We start from the raw sequence: 20,481 nt of genomic DNA, 5'->3' as shown, positions 1-20,481 counted from the left end.
CGACACAACAACGTGTACATCTATGTGTATGTAAGGATGTGGGTGAAGGAGACTGCATATATGAATATCTTTCCTAAGGATTATGATAACCATCCTTTATGGTTATCTCGATAGTAAAGAATAGGCCTACAATACAGGAGACTGGTGTTTGATCCCTGGGTTGGGAAGATCCCCTGGAGAAAGGAATGGCAACGCACTCTAGTATGCTTGCCTGGAGAATTTCATGGACAGTAGAGACTGGTGGGCTACAGTCCATGGGGTCACAAAGAGTAGTACACAACTGAGTGACTAACCCTTCCACCTTAGGATATATTTTAGTATATTAGTATATATATTATCCTAATGACTAACAATGCCATCCATTGTTCTCCAACTTTCCAAGATTTAGCTAGTCTCACAGAAAAACATAGCTAAATTCATAGGTAAAAATCATTAAACTAATTAAATAAGGAGGATGTTAGAGTGAGATTGATACTGCTCTGACTCTGAGGCTGCTTATAAGCAAAACAAAATCTACTTCTGTGAATGCCTTGAGGTTATGAAATCAAACCCAAGGATAACCAATTACAAACAGCCAATAAAGCTTTAAGCTATAGTTAATCAATAAAGTCCTTACTTTGAATATGTCTTTTCTCCATAAAATTCTCTCTTCAAACTCCTGTTAGTGGAATGTTCCTAAGAATTTCCAGTTTGGTCTTGCCCTGTTTGAATCAATGAATGCTCAAATAAAGTTTTAAAAATTTTATTATCCATTGTTTTATCTTTTTAAAAACTCATATGACATTTTAAAATTTGTATTTTTGAAATAAGTAAGTAGTTGAAGGTTCTAATAAACTTGGTCTTCTTATTGTTTTCTATCCATGTATGCTGCAGTCAATGGGGTCACAAAGAGTCGGACACCGCTTGGCAACTGAACAGCAAAAATGTGTATGTCTATGTATATGTAAGAATGTGGGTGAAGGATGTATATGTAAGGATGCGACTATATATATGAATATCCTTCTTAAAAGATTATGATAACCATCCTTCATGGTTATCTTAACATTAAACAATGTGCCTGCAATACAGGAGACTGGTGTTTGATCCCTAGGTTGGGAAAACCCCAACTTTTACATGTTAACAATATTGTATTGGTTGCATTTTTTTTGTAAATTTGCTATCTCAGCTCATAGCATGCCTTTGGAGGTTGCAGAATGCCTCAAAATATGTCACTTTTGAGCTAAAGTCACACACACAATGAAAACTACAAATATACAAAGAACACTCTAAACTTTCTTCTTTTTCTAAAAAAGTAGGAGATGAAATTTACATGTGAAAAATATTCTCCCTGTTCCAGGAGAAACATAATATTCTTATTATTAATATTAACAGGAAAGAGAAGCTGAAACCAAGGAAATTCTCTATAAGGTGACATTGTTAGAATAATTCTTATTCTCTAAATTATGAATTTGAGATTAACACAGACATACTACTATATATAATATAGATAACAAGGACCTACTCTATGGCATAGGGAATTCTATTCAACATCCTGTAGTAATCTATGTGGGAAAAGAATCTAAAAAAATGAATCAATTTTCTGTTACAACCAAAACTAACATAACATTGTATATCAACTGTAATATAAAAAAAAAAAAATTAAAGCTACCAAATAATCCAGAAAAAAGTAAAGTTTATAATTTGAAAAACAAATGTTTATCTTCATTTAGCCTCTCAACCCGGTTTAGGTGGCTCAGGGTAAGAATCCACCTGCAATGCAGAAGATGTGGGTTCTATCTCTGGGTCAAGAAGATCCCCTGGCAGAATGAAACGGCAACCCACTCCAGTATTCTTGCCTAGGTAGTGTCATAGACAGAGGAGCCTGGCAGGCTATAGTCAATGGGCTCACAAAAGCATCAGACATGACTGAGCGACGAAACAACAAAATGGCTTTGTTACTTTTTCACATGTTTCTCTTTGTTCAACCTTCTATAAAGGCATGTGAAATTTGTGCAGGAGAAAACCCCTAAGAGGACAGATGCAAAAATTTGCCTCCCCCATACACTTTCATCTTATACCATTTGACATAATCATTAAATTATTATACACTGAAAATACTTGCATTTATTTTTATTCCTTTAAACTGAAAATATACTTAGTACAGACATCTGATGTTCAATTCTATTTATTTTTAAATTAGAAAATTTAAACCACATTGTCTAATCCACCTGAAATTGATTCTGATATAAAGTGTTAATGGGTCCAAAAGTATGAATTGTTACATTCAAAATTTTATTTCACACTTTGCCATATAGTTTGTAAACTCATCATGGAAACCTTAACATCTAATTTTACAGATACATATTTTTATCTTTGTTTGAAAAGTAGAATTTTATTCTCAAATCTTTACTAATGGAATATTACTGTGTAACTACTCTTAACTACACTGACATTAAATCTACTATAAAATTGATATTTTTTATTTTAATTTTTACAGAGTACTTTCAGCTTGGTATATAGATGTGAAAGGTGCTAACAATTTGAATTAAATACTGCCAATCAAAATCTTTAAAATATCTAAATCTCAGGTAAGTTGTGTGGAAGACACAAAGAATCAGAGATGCAAATCCCTGTTCTTGGAAAGTTTACCAGTTGAGATCAGTAGGTTTTTGCCCACATGTATTAATAATTATAATTTAAGGCAGACTATAATAAATTATCAGGACTTTGTCAACCACTGAAGAGAACCAGGGAGTGGAAAAGACAGGAAGAAGTCCTGAGACATCTTCAAAGAACACTGAGATCTTGGATAGGGCTCTGGCAGTTGATAAATTTCACAAGAGAAGTAAAAAGTGAAAAAAGAGGGAATCAGAATTAATAAATACCCAAAGCAGGGAAATATGAGCCCTACAAATAATGTGGTTTCTCTTCAGCTGTACAAGGTGTAGAAAAATTGGGGGACAGATTGTGAAAGGCCTACCTGCAATGCCCCAAGAGCCCGGATACTGTAATTTTGAGACAGAAGATGTTAAGTTGATAGTTTCCAATAGTAGATAGGTAAGCATTAATCCAGGAAATTAAGCTATTAGCACAAATTCATTATTAAAGGGGATGACAGTAGGAGACAATTGCATTCAATCATGTACTTACTTTTTCACCCATTCAGCAGTGATTTATAAGTACCTGCTGTGAACCAAGCATTATTCTGAGTTTGCACCCACAGAAATTAATAGACTGCAATAACTTGGTAAGATTTATCTGTCATGCATGAGATGTGAAGATATTTTTCTAATATGACAAGAACAATAACAAAAACACAAATAAACCATAAAACAGTAGACTGTAAATGTGGGTACACATTTATAAAATTAGTTTCATAGTAAAACATCATGAAAGTAAATCAAATTCCATGCTGAAAAAAATATGTACAACTAATTTTTCAGTTCCAGGCTTCATTTCCCAAAATACCAATAATCCCCATGGATGTATAAGACTACGTCATAAACACATGGGCAATTATTCAAGTTTTTCTCACTCTGTCTTATAGTATTGATATAATGCCCCTCTCCACCCTTTCTGGGTACTTAACTTTTTTGTTTGTTTTTGGTACACATTCGTATTAGAAGAAATCAACCCTGAATATTTTTTGGAAGGACTGATGTTGAAGCTAAAGCTCCAATAATTTGGCCATCTGATGTGAAGAACTGGCACATTGGAAAAGAGCCTGATGATGGGAAAGATTGAATGCAAAAGAAGGGAGCAGCAGAGGATGAGATGGTTAGGTAACATCACTGACTCAGTTTGAGCAAATTGACATGAATTTGAGCAAACTCTAGGAGATAGTGGAGGACAAAGGAGCCTGAGGTGTTTCAGCTCTTGGGGGTCACAAAAAGTCAGACAAGACTCAGTGACTGAACAACAACAACAATTCATATAGCAATTATTCTTTTCTAAATTTATGTTAGCCCATGGGAAACTTTGTTACTTGGATGTCAATGAAACATTATTGTGTAACTATTCTCAAGTAGTTACATTCTAGTAAGGGGAAACACAGTGAGAAAAAACTATTTATAAACTTGCAAGGAAATTGACTTTTAAGAGATTGTGTCAGAGCCTAAGATAACAACTCTGGGAAATGGCACTTACTTCAGACAGTATGATAAGACAGAGTGATCTGGTTAAGTAATATTTAAACTGAAGCCTAAAGTATGTGAAGATGATAGACATTTGAGCAACAACCAGTTCAGGCAACCTGAATAAGACAAGGTAAAACCATGCTGTACAAAAATAAAACCATCTCAAATGCTATGCTTTATGATTCATTGAATTTTGGTAAGTACATTAAAACAACTGCTTTTATTTTTAATTCTGAAATTTTTTAATCATTTTGAACGAATGGTTTCAAAAAGAGTTTTACATCCTAGTGTCTTCACAGCTATAGTCTATGAAACAGAAACCTGATAAGACACGGCTTCTAAAAATGTATTTATAAAAACAAGATAGAAAACAAAAATTATAACATATATTTCATGTTTTCTTTATAGTTCATGTGTTTCATGTTTCTTAACATATATAACATGTTTCTATTCTAGTTATTCATTTTCTATTTTAGTTATTCTATTTCTATTCTAGTTACATTAATTTTGCGTATATAAGATATTAATAGTTGACATACTGGGTTAATCAGATTCTAGTTTATGATCATTAAACAAATGTCTTTTCCAAAGTAATTTACTGAGTTCCATTTAAACTGTGGTTAATTTACAGGCTTTTATTAAAACATACTAGTTGATTCTTTTCTATTTATGGTGTTACTCTATTATACATCTTAGTTATGTGTTAGGGCAAAATTGGCACCTTGAATCATAATTATATCAGACTAATGCATTTGTCTGTATATAAACCCTGGTTAACAGGAACTTAATCATTAACCTTTTATATGTGTCAGTATTCAAAGACTAAGTTTATTGACAATAATTATCTGAGAATACCAATATTTTTAAAATTTTAGAACCATTTAAGGTAGCAGGCTAAAATTTAAGGGCACTGTGTGTGCTGTGCTTAGCTGCTCAGTCATGTTTGACACTTTGCGACCCCATAGACCGCAGCCCACCAGGCTGGTCTGTCCATGGGGATTCTGCAGGCAAGAACACTGGAGTTGGTCGCCATGCCCTCCTTGAGGGGATCTTCCTAACCCAGGGGTGGAATCCAGGTCTCTGCATTGCAGATGGATTCTTACCCACCGAGCCACCAGGGACATCTTACATGAATCTAAATGTTATTGTGTGTTATAAATGTATATGGGGCATTATAAAAAACTTTATACTGCATTTCATGAACCATTTAAGGACAGGTTGGATGAAATTTAGTTTAAAAATTACAAGTTTTGAACCTAAATATTATTTTGAAGTCTCTTTTCTTATGAATTTTTTAAAATGAATAGATATTTAAATAACATTCTATCATTTACAAATTTCAGATGTCATAACAAAATTTTTGAAGCAGTATTATTACATGTATGCCATCTGCCCCTCACTCTTTACTGGACTTAAGTCTATTGTCATATTACTTTCTTTGGCAGGATTATCCTTTCCTCAGAGTTCTTTGGTGAATGAAGGGAGGGCCCAGAGTTTTGGTCTGATCAAGTGGACCTTGTGTAACACACAGTCTGGTAAAAAACAGATAATCTTTGTCATTATGAAGTTCAAGTGTTTCTCTAGCATGGTGGTACTTATATTATATGTAGGCTCTGAGGAAATTTAGTAACCCTGACATGTGAGATATTTTATTGTTACATATTTAGAAACAAAACAAATTTATACCAATAACAAGCAAATAAAAAAGATTACAAAAAATTTAACCTGACTTAGAATGTAAAATTACCTTTTGCTCTACTTTGTATTCAGCATCAAGATATACATATACACTTACCACCTAAACACACACACACACACACACACCCTCATATGTACATATCTTTACACAAGCACACAACATACAATGCTTAATAACAGATTCTTCAATCAGACTATGTGGAATAAATCTTGGTTCTGTCCCTGAATATCTGCAAACTTGGGCAGGTCATTTATCCTCTCTGTCTTCACTTTCATCATCCATAAACGTGTCTGTAGAGCTGTACAATCCACATTGCTGTGGAACTAAGTGAATCAGTGTATGGAAATCACCTAGAATGGTGCTTCATAAATAATAATCTCTAAGCAAATGTTAAATGATATCATTACCACTACTGTTTAACTATATAGCAGCAGAAAAGTTCTCAGGAGAGAAAATAGAAGATAACTGGGGTTTTGCTGGGAAGACAAGAATGATTTAAATTTTGTTTGTAGAAATGTATTGCTACATTGGGAAAGTTAGTAAAATCATGCCGCAAGACTGTGTGACAAAAAGCTGATAAGACAGGAAGAAAGAGACGAAAAGCATTAAGTTTTTTGTGACTTGAAAGGCAAAGTGACTAGGAACACAGCTGCAAGGCATGCCCAGGGGGCTGAAGAGAACCTGAAGCGTGATGCCAGGAACCCTGAGCCACTGGCTGCAAGGAGCTCAGCATCCTCGCGGAGGGACAGAGTGTATACCTGTCATGCTTCCCCAAGTCAGAGAGAGCAGCAGATGGCAGCCCTGGAGGAGGTCAAGCAACAGCTAAAGGAGGACAGCAGGGGCTCTAGGAGAAAGGCCCCCTGGACCACTGAAAGGTGCCGGGGGAGAAGGAGGCAGACAACTAGACAGCCCAGTGATGGCAGTGCGAACACACTACGTGGTGAACACAACCACTGCGGAGTGACCAGGACCTGTTGCGTCTGGCTGCTCTGACAATGTCACCTGAGCACAGGGCCAGGGTGTGGGTCTAGGGAAGCAGCTTCATCCATGGAAAAGCCAAGCTGAGCCTTACCCAGGAGGTTCAGGGCTCTCCGCTATCCTAGAGGACCTCCTCTCTCCTAGAACTGCTATATGTGCAGACTCAGTTGCAAAAAAAGAGGTCAGTGGCAGTATCTGTGAAGGCCCAAGACTCTACCAAGTGCCACTCGTATTGTCCAGAACCAGCTGACAGGTAAAGCGGCTAGGAATATGCCCTGAGAAAAACCCCTGCCCAGCCCGGATTGCTTGGACCTGTCCTGTCTCAGCTTGGCTGTTCCCCTAACCACCGGCTCTGAAGTGATCCTGCCATAGCCTCAGGTCCGGGTGCTAGGACCTCTCCAGACGGAGCAGGCAGCTAAAAGCTGACCTCTTCTGGGAGGAATTTTCAGAGCCAAGTTTCAGCCCCCTTTCCAAGGGCGGGCTTTTAGGATGGTGCTAATGGTCAGGGAGAATGGGTCCATCCATAACTCTCCAACACATTCCCTGTGGGTGGGGGAAGGTAGTATCAGATCTGCACTCTCTAGAAGAGTTGGAGACCCATGTCACCATGGGTAGAATTCAAGGCCACTTGCTCCTCTGAAAATGGGGAAGCTAGGGCACTGTGGGTGAGCATCTCTGGGCTCTTTTTTGGTTGAGACTTTAGGCTTGTCCCTTCTTCTTAGCCTTTTTCGTCTCCTCAGTTGAAACTGAGGTGGTAGAAGCAGATGCGTTCTGAACAATTTCCCTTTCTCAAACTTGGGCAGCTTCCCCAGGCTTCTACAGATTCCAGACTGTTTAAAAACTCCACGCAGTTTTTAAAAGAAAGTGCTACGAACACTTACAAATTAGCTAAAGAAAAAGAATTAAACTTAAAAATTAACACTAAATCAAAATTTACATCTCTCTCTTTGAGGGAAAAAAAAAGGTACAATAGCAAAATCCAAATTTTTATTTTTATTGTATTAACTGGAAAAAATGTGATCTATATTATTAAATGAATGGTTAAGACATTCTTGGTATTGAGTGAAGTATATTACATCTGGGAAGACCACACATTTTGTTTGTCCTGCACAGTCCTAGTCCCTTATTTTTCTGATGTCACTTTTGTTTAGCTTTTGCCCCAGATTTCTCAATAATTAACAAAATGTTACTATTAGTAGACAGATAAAAACATGTCAGGATTATTTTGCTAGATCTCCACTTTGTAACTCCAGTTGTGAAAACACAAATGGGTGAAGAGCAATTTTCTCACCTTATGGTTAAATAAGTAATAAATAAGCTATAAGACAAATCTCTTTTCCTGATCCCTTCTAGACAAGGTAACTCCAGCAGTATTTCATAGACAGCACATACAGCCCTCCACTGTTTAAAAAGAACATAGTGATTGAAGAATTCAGAGCCATCATCAAAGACTGACCACTTAGTTGACCAGGCAGATGGGGCCATAGTCTCTGCCATAGTCTGTGAGATACTTGAAATCACAAGGCACAGATGGCAGTAGGTGCGGTTATTGTGAAAATGAGAGAATTACAGTTTTGGTGAATGTAAAATAAGTATAGGAAATACAGATCCAACAGTCCTGCTATAGAGTATATAGAATAGCCTGACACTTCTTATAACACTGTACTTGTCATTTATTATTTGGAATAATCTATAATGAATATTAGTTTATTGATTTAGTATTTTAGTGCTTATTTAATTTTAACCATAAACCCTTTCTACAGCAATGAACAGCTGACCCCTCCCCAAAAGTACACATATACTGCAAAAGCAAAAACTAAGACTTTCAATTCTCAAGAAAACTGGTGTTCACATACAATATTTGTTGTCATTTACTGTAATTTTATCATTGACCACATGCAAAGTAGAAGATAAAATTGCTAAAGAAGCAATAGCACCAATCATAGCAGTGACTGGTTATATTAATAAGACTATGCCCTAAAACAAATATTTAAAACAAGCAGCTGCACAACGGGCATAAGGTGCAGTTACATGTAACTCGTGAAGTGCAATACTGTATTCCATTCAAAGCGAGATTATCTACACATTTTTGAAGCTAAACATGTTTAAGTACACTGTCTTTTGCAGTGTGCTTTCATTATTCAGGGCTTCCCAGGTGGTACTAGTGATAAAGAACTCGTCTGTCAATGCAGGAGACATAAGGAATGTGTGTTCCTCCTGTAGGTTGGGAACATACCCTGCAGAAGGAAATGGCAGCCCACTCCGATATTCTTACCTAGAAACTTCCATGGACAGGGGTGTCTGGGGGACTATATTCCATGGGGTCACAAAGAATCAGACATGACAGAGAGACTAACACTTTCATTAAATAAATGTTAGAAATAGAGCCTTTGATGACCAATTTAGGGTCTTAAAATAATACTGTATCTTTCTAAAAACTAGTGTTCTAAAATATGGTTGCATTTTGTTTAAAAAATATAACCTTGGAATCCTCAATAAAATCATTCAGTGAGTACACCACCAAAAAATATCAATTTTGGAGTTTCTAGTGAATTATAATTATTACAAATAAAGACTACATAGAGGAAAAATATATATAAATAGAGCCCTACAAAATTATTAGGGGATTGAACAAGCTAAAAGGTAAAGTGAAAAGAGTAAAATTTTATTTTGAAATTCTAGATGAACTCTTTAGAATAACTTATAGAAAAAAATCTTTTGCTTGAGCTCCCATTTTTCAATTGGATAAAATATTTTCTGTACCAAATAGAAAAAAAAACTTTACAAGTGTTCTCATTTTCTCCAGCTTCTAAGTTTGGCAAAATATTCAATAAACTCACATAAAGAGATCATATATATTGAATTTTGTTACATGAAATATTTTCATGAAGAAATTCTCTACATAAAGGGAAAAAGGGTAGTGTCTGTGAAATTATTTGAATTGAAATATTAACACAATTTAATGTAAAAGATTGCATTGAGCTTATTTATTTTGGGCTTACCTTGAAATTTTTAGGGAAAGAATTTCTCAATTACAAGTTAATAGTCTAGAGATAAAAGTCAAAGATTTGATAATTTATATTTGTTCATCATTGTCAACTACAAACTGATACTTTCCATAGACACTTGCCATCTACCTCTAGAAGGATTAAATCAGGTGCTGTTGCAGCTGACCCTGAAAGGAGTTCAGGGTGGAGAGCAGAAATGAGGCACTCTGTACTCATCAGAGTATGGGGGCAGAGGATTGACAAGACAAGTTTTCAGATGGTTAGAGATTTCAGGAGCCAACTTTATGAGCCCAATTCTTGTATCTTCTTGTATCTAGAAAAGAACTAAAACCCTTCATAGTGATGACTATTCCTTGTGCCTTCAGGAGCTTCAGGAGACCAGCAGAAAATTTCGGCAAAAATATGTGCTTGATTACATGTATTTCTCCCTTTACCAAAATTACATATATGCTGACATTCCCCACCCCAGCCCCACCCCAGCTCCCTCCACCCCTGCCTCTTTGGAGCAGTTTCTCAGAGCTATCTGACATGTTGTCTCCCAGGCAGCAGTCCTCATTTTGCCCCAAATAAAACTTAACTCATAATTTTCATATTGTTCATTTTTTTTTAAGTCAACATTGTGAAATACAACAAGAAGACTGAAGGTGAGAAATAGAATATTTCTTGCTGTATCAGTAAACAAAGGATGTCACAGTCATCAGAGTTTATAGCCACCACCAAAGGTGAGCTGGTGAGCTCTGATGAAACTCAGAAAGGAAAGAATACCTGCCATCTAGGAGCCTTTGGACACCCTAAGGTGAGCCCTGAGGAAACTCAGGATGTGAAAACACAGAATGCTCGCCCTAGGTGAGTGAGGAGCACATCAAAGGAATGATTCAGGAGACAATCCTTGCATTTTCCTATACAAAGAATAGCATTAAATTTCTTAGCTTGAGATATCTGCTTTTCATTAACAACAACTTTTGATATCCAAACTACTTGGTTTTTTTTACAAAACTTCTATAAAACCTGGGTCCTGTCCTTGCCTCCTCAGATCAGTTCTCTCAAGGTTACTTGAGATGCTACCTCCCTGGCTTAAAGTCTGAAACATTCCTGCCTAATAAAACATAACTCTCTTTTGCCCTACCTCATTACCACATGTGAAATAGATAGCCAGTGGAAATTTGCTATATGACATAGGGAGCTGAAATCCAGTGTTCTGTGACAAACTAGAGGGGTGGGATGGGATGGGAGGTGGGAGATGGGAGACAGGTTCCAGAGGGAAGGGATATATGTGTACCTATGGCTGATTCCTGTTAATGTATGGCAGAAACCAACACAATATTGTAAAACAATTATCCTCCAATTAAAGATAAATTAAAAAAAAAAACATAACCTTCAATTTTTAGTTTGTATTTTTTTTTTTTTTAAGCAACAAGACCATTGTAGTAAATAAATGAAAAATTGTGAGATGATATTGAAAATAATTTTCTCTAGAAAAATACCATAAACATGATTTCGGAGAGATGAGAGACAGAAGGCTAAGGGACAGACTAAAGAACAAGAATAATTCTTCTGTTATGTTTTTATATTTAGATAAACAAAATAAAGCTAACTTACTTGCTTTTGCTCCACAGTTGTGAATATATATTCATTTTTAGACAGTTTTATTGTTAAGAAATTCTAAAAGTTTATTCCATAAATTTAATACTATGATAAGTAAATATGATTGATATATATAAATAATAATTTTTCTACCATCTTTCACTCTCAGAATTGTAAAACAGTATATTATGGGTTCACTTTAACTTAATCATTTGACTGAATAGGCAGCTAATGTAATGCCACCAAAAATGTATTCTTTATGTCTCCACAAATGCCAGTACATGCTTGCCTGAACTTATTTTGAAAAACAAAGAAGCAGTTAAAGCCACAGGGGAAAAAAAAAAAAAAGACTCATACTATGCAGGCCCACATATTTTCACCAAGAATTATGAAATTTTAATATCTCCTCACATATTTTTATTCTTGTATATATTCTTATATATTCTCCTTTTTTCCATGAATAATTTGTAATTAAGTTACTGACAACACTGCACTTTACCACTAAATTAGAATCAATAGGAGTTATATTATGTATGCTCGAGAACTTTGTGACAGTTAAACAAGACTACATTTTAGTATAGAGTCATTAAAATCACCTCAGCATTAAGACTATAATTAATAAATTATAATCTCTTTCAGAATGAATACATTAATGAATTTATTTTTGTATATTTTATATACATTTTTTGAGAATCTAATATGCCACTTTCTGTATTTAATAAGTTATGAACATAATAGTCAAAAGCTGTACTCACCGGATAATTAAAATCTATTGAGTTGTACCTAACAAGAGACAGATTAATAGCATATTTTATGTCATTAAAAGCTTGAAGGAAAAAAAAATACCAGGGAAAACTGATAGATTACAACTGGCTACTGTTTTGGATAAGCATATATAATCTAGGTCATTCTTTGGAGTTCTATTTGAACCTAAACTTGAAAGATGTAAAAATGTCAGTCATGCGAATATCTGGCAGTCAGATGCTATAGTCTGAGGGAACATAAAGTGCAAAGGCCTTATTGAAGTGTAAGTTCTGTTTGATCAAGGAAGAATAAGAGGGTGATGTAGCTTGAAGGCAGAAAATGAACTGCAGAAAAGGAACCACATAACTGATGATGTCAGAGCAGCTGCCAAGTTGGTTGGAATCACACAAGGCCTTTTAATCACTGTCCAGATTTAGATTTAAGAGCTTGCAAACTATAGCAGGCCAAATAGCCCTCAGACAACTTTACATGGCCTGAGAAGCCAGTAATTTTTTGTTGTTGTTGCTGTTTTTACATTATTGCATGTTTGTTAATAAAACATCAAAAACCAAAGGAGAAGAACATGTAGCAGAGACCATGTGTGGAGTGGGAGGCTGAAAATATTTACTTTCTGGCCCTTTCTGGAGGAAGAATTGTCAACTCCAGGTTGAAGACCATTAGGATTTGAAAGCAGAAGAGTCACATACCGTGGTCTACATTTCATAAAGATCACTCTGAGGGACATGGTGAACATATTCTGTACATGGGCAAGAGCAGAAGCAGGAAGATCCATTAAAATATGATGGCAGGAATTCAGCCATCAGCCAGTGATAGTCCAGGGTTGTAACCTTGAAGCAGCCAAAAATTGTTTGGATGTGAGATATAATTGAAGGTAAAATCAGCAAAGATTGCTGATGGTTTTGTATAGGAGGGAAAGAGAACAGTCAAGCATCAATCCTTAAATTGTAGACTGAATTACTATAGTCAATTTCTTTGAGATGGAAGACCCATAATGTACAATTTTTGTTAGTGTTCAGGTTTAGAGATTTTTTTTTCCTTCCTCTAGAATTAAACTCTTCTCTTCTATTATTTCTTTATGCTTTTTAAAAAAATAAAGCTGTTAGAGCAAATGAATGTAGAAAATATTAGCATTTATTAAAGTTATCTTTCTTAATTACTATTCTTCAATACATTTCCAATTTAATCATCAGTTTCTTTCACGGACACCAAATTTCAAAATAACAACTTAAGAGTAGCAAAGGAATTTTGTCAAAAACCTAGAAAAGGACACAGTCATATTCACCTTAAATAAATTTTGTCACTTTAAAGACCCTTACTGCATCTATACTGGAGCTAGAGAACTATTTTTGTTAATGTACATAAGTAGCCTATAAACATTTTCCCATTTTACACAGCTAATCTAAAATAATCATTTCTGCAGTTATATTAGTCACCATGAGACAATTTACCAAAGTTTTATGGTATCTGTTTTTAATAAAATTAAAGTCCTTTAATAGTGGTATTTCCAGGTTTTTGAAAAATTCAATAGCCTTAGCTATATATGCTCTTTCTTTCATTAAAAAAACCTAATTTCTAATTATTTCAATATCTTAATCTAAGCAGTGTTTATGGGGTTCAGGCATACAAGAGACTTTATTGAAGGGCATATAGAGTCAGACATGACTGAAGTGACTTAGCATAACAAAACAGCACAGCACACATACAGGAAAAATGCAACAAACTGTTGAGAAAAGGAAATCATTTTACTGTATGGAAGTTTTGATTCAATAAAAAGTTATGTAAAGCAGTTTCCACAATACCTGGCATATACTAAGGGCAAGAAGTGATAGATATAGATCAAAATATGTGTCACCTAAAACCTCTAGAAATAAATTTCCAGTTATATTTTGACAAACGTAAGCATTAACTAGTCAAAGGAAGATTCGTTTTAATAATTGGTCAAATGTTTTGTAAACTATATATCATATATAGATGTCTAGAATATCATCTACACATCAATAAAGTATTATACAAGTAGTATAGATGTTAGAATATTCCTGCATATTCAAAGTTCAAAAAATTTAAGAGGGAAGTAATTTATTGTTCATCAATGAGACTGATAAAATGCTTGAAACATTTCAGTGCTGAAAGCTCAAGATTTGACCTGATAGATATAATAGACATTACTCTTTATAGAACAAATGTCTCATAAAATCAAAGTAAATTTTCTAATTTTTTTGAGACTAATAAAAATGAAGATCAGATACAGCCCATTACATTTAATATAACATTTGATAATCCTGTTTTGACTGACACCTTGTACCATATCCCTCCTCCAGTAAAGAATATACAGTGTTTTCTTTTTAATTAAAATAATATAGTTTTGCATTTTGAGCCAGATTTTTAGTAATTAACAGGTGAACATAGAGATATTAACATATTTTTTGCTGTTTTGGTCCAGACTTACATTAAAGCTCTCAGAGATTAGAAATTATAATTTTTCATTCACTATAGAAAATTACATCTTTATTATAGTTTAAGAGTAAATTTTTATTTTTTAGCATATCCTGTTATTCTAAGTAAAATCACTTTTGCATCTTCAGTCTCACATTTTATCAACTTATCTAGGTACAGATACATGTATTATTTACTTAGACATCACCTATTTCTCTGAGTTAACTGTCTACTTCAATATTTCTAATGAATGTAAGGTTCCAAGTATCTTAACACAATTTTTTTTTCTTTTTATATTTCTACCATTCCCTCATGATTTTAGGTGACACCTACATTTTATTATGTCAGGAATGTAGTATTTAGGGAACTAAATGACTAGACTAAAGGAGCACCTAGTTTGGTGTCAGATCTAGACTCAGATCTCAACTCTCTAGAGATATGGCTTGTGCTGTGCTGTGCTTAGTCACCCAGTCACGTCCAGCTCTTCGTGCCCCTCATGGACTGCAGCCTGACAGGCTCCTCTGTCCATGGGAATTCTCCAGGCAAGAATACTAGAGTGGGTTGCCATGCCCTCCTCCATGGGATCTTCCCAACCCAGGGATTGAGCCCAGGTCTTCCACACTGCAAGGGGATTCCCTACAGTCTGAGCCACCAGGGAAGTACTATAGAGTTATGGTTTACTTGTGTTATTTGATCTCTTTTAAGTTTATTTAGGGATTGCTAAGTCACTTGCTACCTGCTAAGTCACTTCAGTCGTGTCCGACTCTGTGTGACCCCTTAGACGGCAGCCCACCAGGCTCCCCGTCCTAGGGATTCTCCAGGCAAGAACACTGGAGTAGGTTGCCTTTTCCTTCTCCAATGCATTAAAGTAAAAAGTGAAAGTAAAGTCGCTCAGTCGTGTTCAACCCTCAGCGACCCTATGGACTGCAGCCTACCAGGTTCCTCCATCCATGGGATTTTCCAGGCAAGAGTACTGGAGTGGGTCGCCATTTCCTCCTCCAATTAAACCCTTTAAAGTGAGAATGAGAATGATCATATCATTATGGAATGTTTCCAATAATAAAGGTGATATCAAGTGGCTAGTTACTGACACATTCCCTGGTAGCCCAGATGGCAAAGAATCAGCTTGTAATGTGGAGACCCAGGTTCAATCCCTGGGTCAGGAAGATCCCCTGGGGAAAGGATGGCAATCCACTCCAATATTCTTGCATGGAGAATTCCATAGACAGAGGAGGAAGGTGGGCTACAGTCCTTGGGGTTCTAAGGAGTCGGACACAGCTGAGAGACTAATACACACACACACAGAAATACACAAACCTGTAAGAAACATTTCCTATTTTTAGGTAGGCTCATTATATTTCCTTCAAACCCCAACAAACATACAAAAAGTGCTCTCAAGTCAACAGCAAATGTGTGCAACTTTCCCGAACAATTTTCATGAGGCAGATACTGCATTTTTCTTGTTCTCAGCCTCTCACAACATGATACTGTGTTTGAACAAGACAGAAGAACCACTGAAAATCTCAAATGTTTTGGATGCTGACAAAGGCAGACTTTTAAAAATCATCATCTTCAAAGAAATTCTCTGCTATCTAACTGTCCTGTATAAAGAAATCTTAATTGGATAAAGGGACAGGTTTTCTTCCCTTAATTGTGATGATATTTGGGTATCCATTTCAACACCTGAGAAAGAAAAGTGGTGCAAACACCTTAACTCATTAGCCAGTTTGTGCCATTCAGCACATCTAGGTTTAAATACCAATTCCTTCAGAGACAGGACTTAGATTTCTGAACCCCTCCCTTTTGTCTTGTCAGTTACTAAAACCACTGTGGAACTGTGTAGAGTACCTTTTGTCAGCTGGCTTATGTTATGATCCTATTTATAAGACAACAAGATTGATATTTGGCAGGAACGAAAAGTAACTACAGTGTCCTAGAAGACAAAACACATCACATATTCACTTAGGTACAAAGGAATGATTCCTCTCTGAATGGGAATGTCTGGGAAAGCAACTCAGAATGTTTCGCAGTATGCTATTTTCTGGGTCAGTTCTCTCTTTAATATACTTGGATAAAGTTTTCTTTCCAATGTTTCTAATATTGAAATTTGGAGTTTCAAAGATGAACCCACAGGAATCACTATAGCACATAATTAATCTTGATATTAAGATTTTCCTGACCTGCATATTAAAGTATGGCTTATTTTTTCACTCATCATTTTTCTTGCTAAAAAGCAAAGAAAGTCAATTCTGCACCTCATAGTTTCTCTCTTTCCACACATATACACACATCTATCTGTTATATATGTATATGCACATATAGGTATATAATGTACATATATAATGTTCATGTACATATATATACATATATTTAATGTACTATGTGAAGTAAAATACAGATATGAAAGTGGATAAAATATGCTTATATAGATTGATTTAATCACCCATATTCTCAAAATAACTACCTTCCCTTGAAAATGGCAAGACTTTTTTAAAAAGTAAATTTTGCTTCAGAATATTTCGCCTAAATTCTTACAAATTTATTTGCTATTTTGTGTGAAGAAAATCACGTTTAACCTGGACTGTACTGAGAGTAAGGTGTGGAGCTGTGCTCCACAAAATGCTGCACTGTGTGGAGAGTAGTGTGTAACTTTAACATGTCTCACAGGACTCTCTTTCCCTCAGTTAGGTTAGAAATTCTAGAGAGCCTTATATTAATATTGGAGATTTGCAACTGTAGTAAGCACTAATAAAAGAATACAGAATATAGAAAAAAATTATATGAAACTATAATAAAATGCATGTTTCCTTGGTGGCTCAGCTGGTAAAACATCTGCCTGAAGGGCAGGAGGCCTGGGTTTGATCCCTGGATCAGGAAAATTCCCTGGAGGAGGAAATGGCAGCCCACTCCAGTACTCTTGCCTGAGAGATCCCATAGACAAAGGAGCCTGGTGGGTTACAGACCACGGGGTCACAATGAGTTGGTCACAACTGAGCAACTTTCACCTTAATGAAAGTGAAAATGCTCATTTACTTTAATTTTACCTAGATTTAAAGCTACTATGTTTCACAAATACTTATCACAATCACAGCCAAATTTATGTCTCATTATACTTCTTTAAAGTGAGGAGCTACTTCACGTTCAAGGTCAGAAGGGGCGACTATGAGGAGATAACCCTCGTCCAAGGTAAGGAGTAGCGGCTGCACTTTGCTGGAGGAACCGTGAAGAGATACCCCACGTCCAAGGTAAGAGAAACCCAAGAAAGATGGTAGGTGTTGTGAAAGGCATCAGAGTACAGACACACAAACCATAATCAGAGAAAACTAGTCAATCTAATCACACTAGGACCACAGCCTTGTCTAACTCAATGAAACTAAGTCATGCCATGTGGGGCCAACCAAGAAGGGCAGGTCATGGTGGAGAGGTCTGACAGAATGTGGTCCGCTGGAGAAGGGAATGGCAAACACTTCAGTATTCTTGCCTTGAGAACCCCAGGAACAGTATGAAAAGGCAAAATGATAGAATACCAAATGAGGAACTCCCCAGGTCATTAGGTGCCCAATATGCTACTGGAAATCAGTGGAGAAATAACTCCAGAAAGAATGAAGGGATGGAGCCAAAGAAAAACAATACCCAGTTGTGGATGTGACTGGTATTAGAAGCAAGGTACAATGCTGTAAAGAGCAATATTGCATAGGAACCTGGAATGTCAGGTCCATGAATCAAGGCAAATTGGAAGTGGTCAAACAGGAGATGGCAAGAGTGAACATCAACATTTTAGGAATCAGCGAACTAAAATGGACTGGAATGGGTGAATTTAACTCAGATGACCATTATATCTACTACTGTGGGCAAGAATCCCTTAGAAGAAATGGAGTAGCCATCATGGTCAACAAAAGAGTCTGAAATGCAGTACTTGGATGCAATCTCAAAAACGACAGAATGATCTCTGTTCGTTTCCAAGGCAAACCATTCAATATAATGGTAATCCAAATCTATGCCCCAACCAGTAATGCTGAAGAAGCTGAAGTTGAATGGTTCTATGAAGACCTACAAGACCTTTTAGAACTAACACCCCAAAAAGATGTCCTTTTCATTATAGGGGACTGGAATGCAAAAGTAGGAAGTCAAGAAACACCTGGAGTAACAGGCAAATTTGGCTTTAGAATAAAGAATGAAGCAAGGCAAAGGCTAATAGAGTTTTGCCCAAAAAACACACTGGTCATAGCAAACACCCTCTTCCAACAACACAAGAGAGGACTCTACACATGGACATCACCAGATGTTCAACACCGAAATCAGATTGATTCTATTCTTTGCAGCCAAAGATGGAGAAGCTCTACACAGTTAGCAAAAACAAAACCAGGAGCTGACTATGACTCAGACCATGAACTCCTTATTCCCAAATTCAGATTTAAATTGAAGAAAGTAGGGAAAACCACTAGACCATTCAGGTATGACCTAAATCAAATCCCTTATGATTATACAGTGGAAGTGAAAAATAGATTTAAGGGCCTAAACCTGATAGAGTGCCTGATGAACTGCCGATGGTGATTTCAGCCATGAAATTAAAAGACACTTACTCCTTGGAAGGATAGCATATTGAAAAGCAAAGACATTACTTTGCCAACAAAGGTCCATCTAGTCAAGGCTTTTTCCAATGGTCATGTATGGATGTGAAAGTTGGACTGTGATGAAAGCTGAGCTCTGAAGAATTGATGCTTTTGAACTGTGGTGTTGGAGAAGACTCTTGAGTGTCCCTTGGATTGCAAGGAGATCCAACCAGTCCATTCTAAAGGAGATCAGTCCTGGGTGGTGTTCTTTGGAAGGACTGATGCTGAAGCTGAAACTCCAATACTTTGACTACCTCATGTGAAGAGTTGACTTATTAGAAAAGACACTGATGCTGGGAGGGATTGCAGACAAGAGGAGAAGGGGACAACAGAGAATGAGATGGCTGGATGGCATCACCAACTCAATGGACATGAGTTTCGGTAAACTCCAGGAGTTGGTGATGGACAGGGAGGCCTGGCATGTTGCAATTCATGGGGTTGCAAAGAGTCGAACTCAGTTGAGCGCCTGAACTTAACTGAGCTAATAGTTTAGAAAATCTACAGATAATTATGTTAGAATTAAAGAAGAAAGTTATGAGATGATTCTTATTAATAAATACATTTGTACTTTTTTTTTTGAAAAATAAATATACATTGTTGTTGTTCAGTCACTCAGTTGTGTCTGACTACAGCACCCAGGGTCCCCTGTCCTTCATCCTCCAGGAGCTTGCTCAAACTCATGTCCATTGACTCAATGATGCCACCAACCAACACATCCTCTGTCATCCCCTCCTCCTCATGCCTTCAATCTTTCCCCATATCAGGATCTTTTTTAATGAGTCAATTCCTCAGATCAGGTGGTCAAAGTACTGGAGCTTCAGCTTAAGCATCAGTCCTTCTAATGAATCTTCAGAATTGATTTCCTTTAGGATTGACTGTTTTGATCTCCTTGCAGTCAAGGGACTTTCAAGAGTCTTCTCCAACACCAGAGTTCACAAGCATCAATTCTTCGGTGCTCAGCCTTCTTTATGGTCCAACTGTCACAACCATATATAACTACTGGAAAAAACATAGCTTTTACTATACAGAGACATTGTCTAGGTTTGCATAGCTTTACTTCCAAGGAGCAAGTGTCTTTTAATTTTCTGGCAACAGTCACCATCAGCAGTGATTTTGGAACCCCCCCCCAAAATAAACTCTGTCATTGTATTCATTGTTTCCCCATGAATTTTGCCATGCAGTGATGGGACTAGATGCCATGATCTTAGTTTTTTGAATGTTGATTTATAAGCCAGCTTTTTCACTCTTCTACTCTTCAAGGTAAATGTACCCTACAAGGCATTTAC

The 20,481-nt window shown here is 36.3% G+C and overlaps 1 long non-coding RNA gene across 1 annotated transcript; it reads right to left on the bottom strand.

Annotated features, from left to right (window-relative positions):
• Window positions 1-1,436: 1,436 nt before the first annotated feature.
• LOC120873764 lies at window positions 1,437-10,427 on the bottom strand. Its single transcript, XR_005723523.1, has 3 exons — window positions 10,417-10,427; window positions 2,431-2,437; window positions 1,437-1,519 (listed from the first exon to the last, which is right to left on the bottom strand). It is a non-coding gene; the product is annotated as an uncharacterized LOC120873764 (long non-coding RNA).
• Between the last annotated feature and the right edge of the window lie 10,054 nt (window positions 10,428-20,481).

This window comes from Oryx dammah, unplaced genomic scaffold, assembly GCF_014754425.2.
Source record: "Oryx dammah isolate SB20612 unplaced genomic scaffold, SCBI_Odam_1.1 HiC_scaffold_14, whole genome shotgun sequence".
Classification (NCBI taxonomy): domain Eukaryota; kingdom Metazoa; phylum Chordata; class Mammalia; order Artiodactyla; family Bovidae; genus Oryx; species Oryx dammah.
Note: the sequence above shows the minus strand (reverse complement) of the source record. Positions and strands in the feature narration are given on the sequence as shown.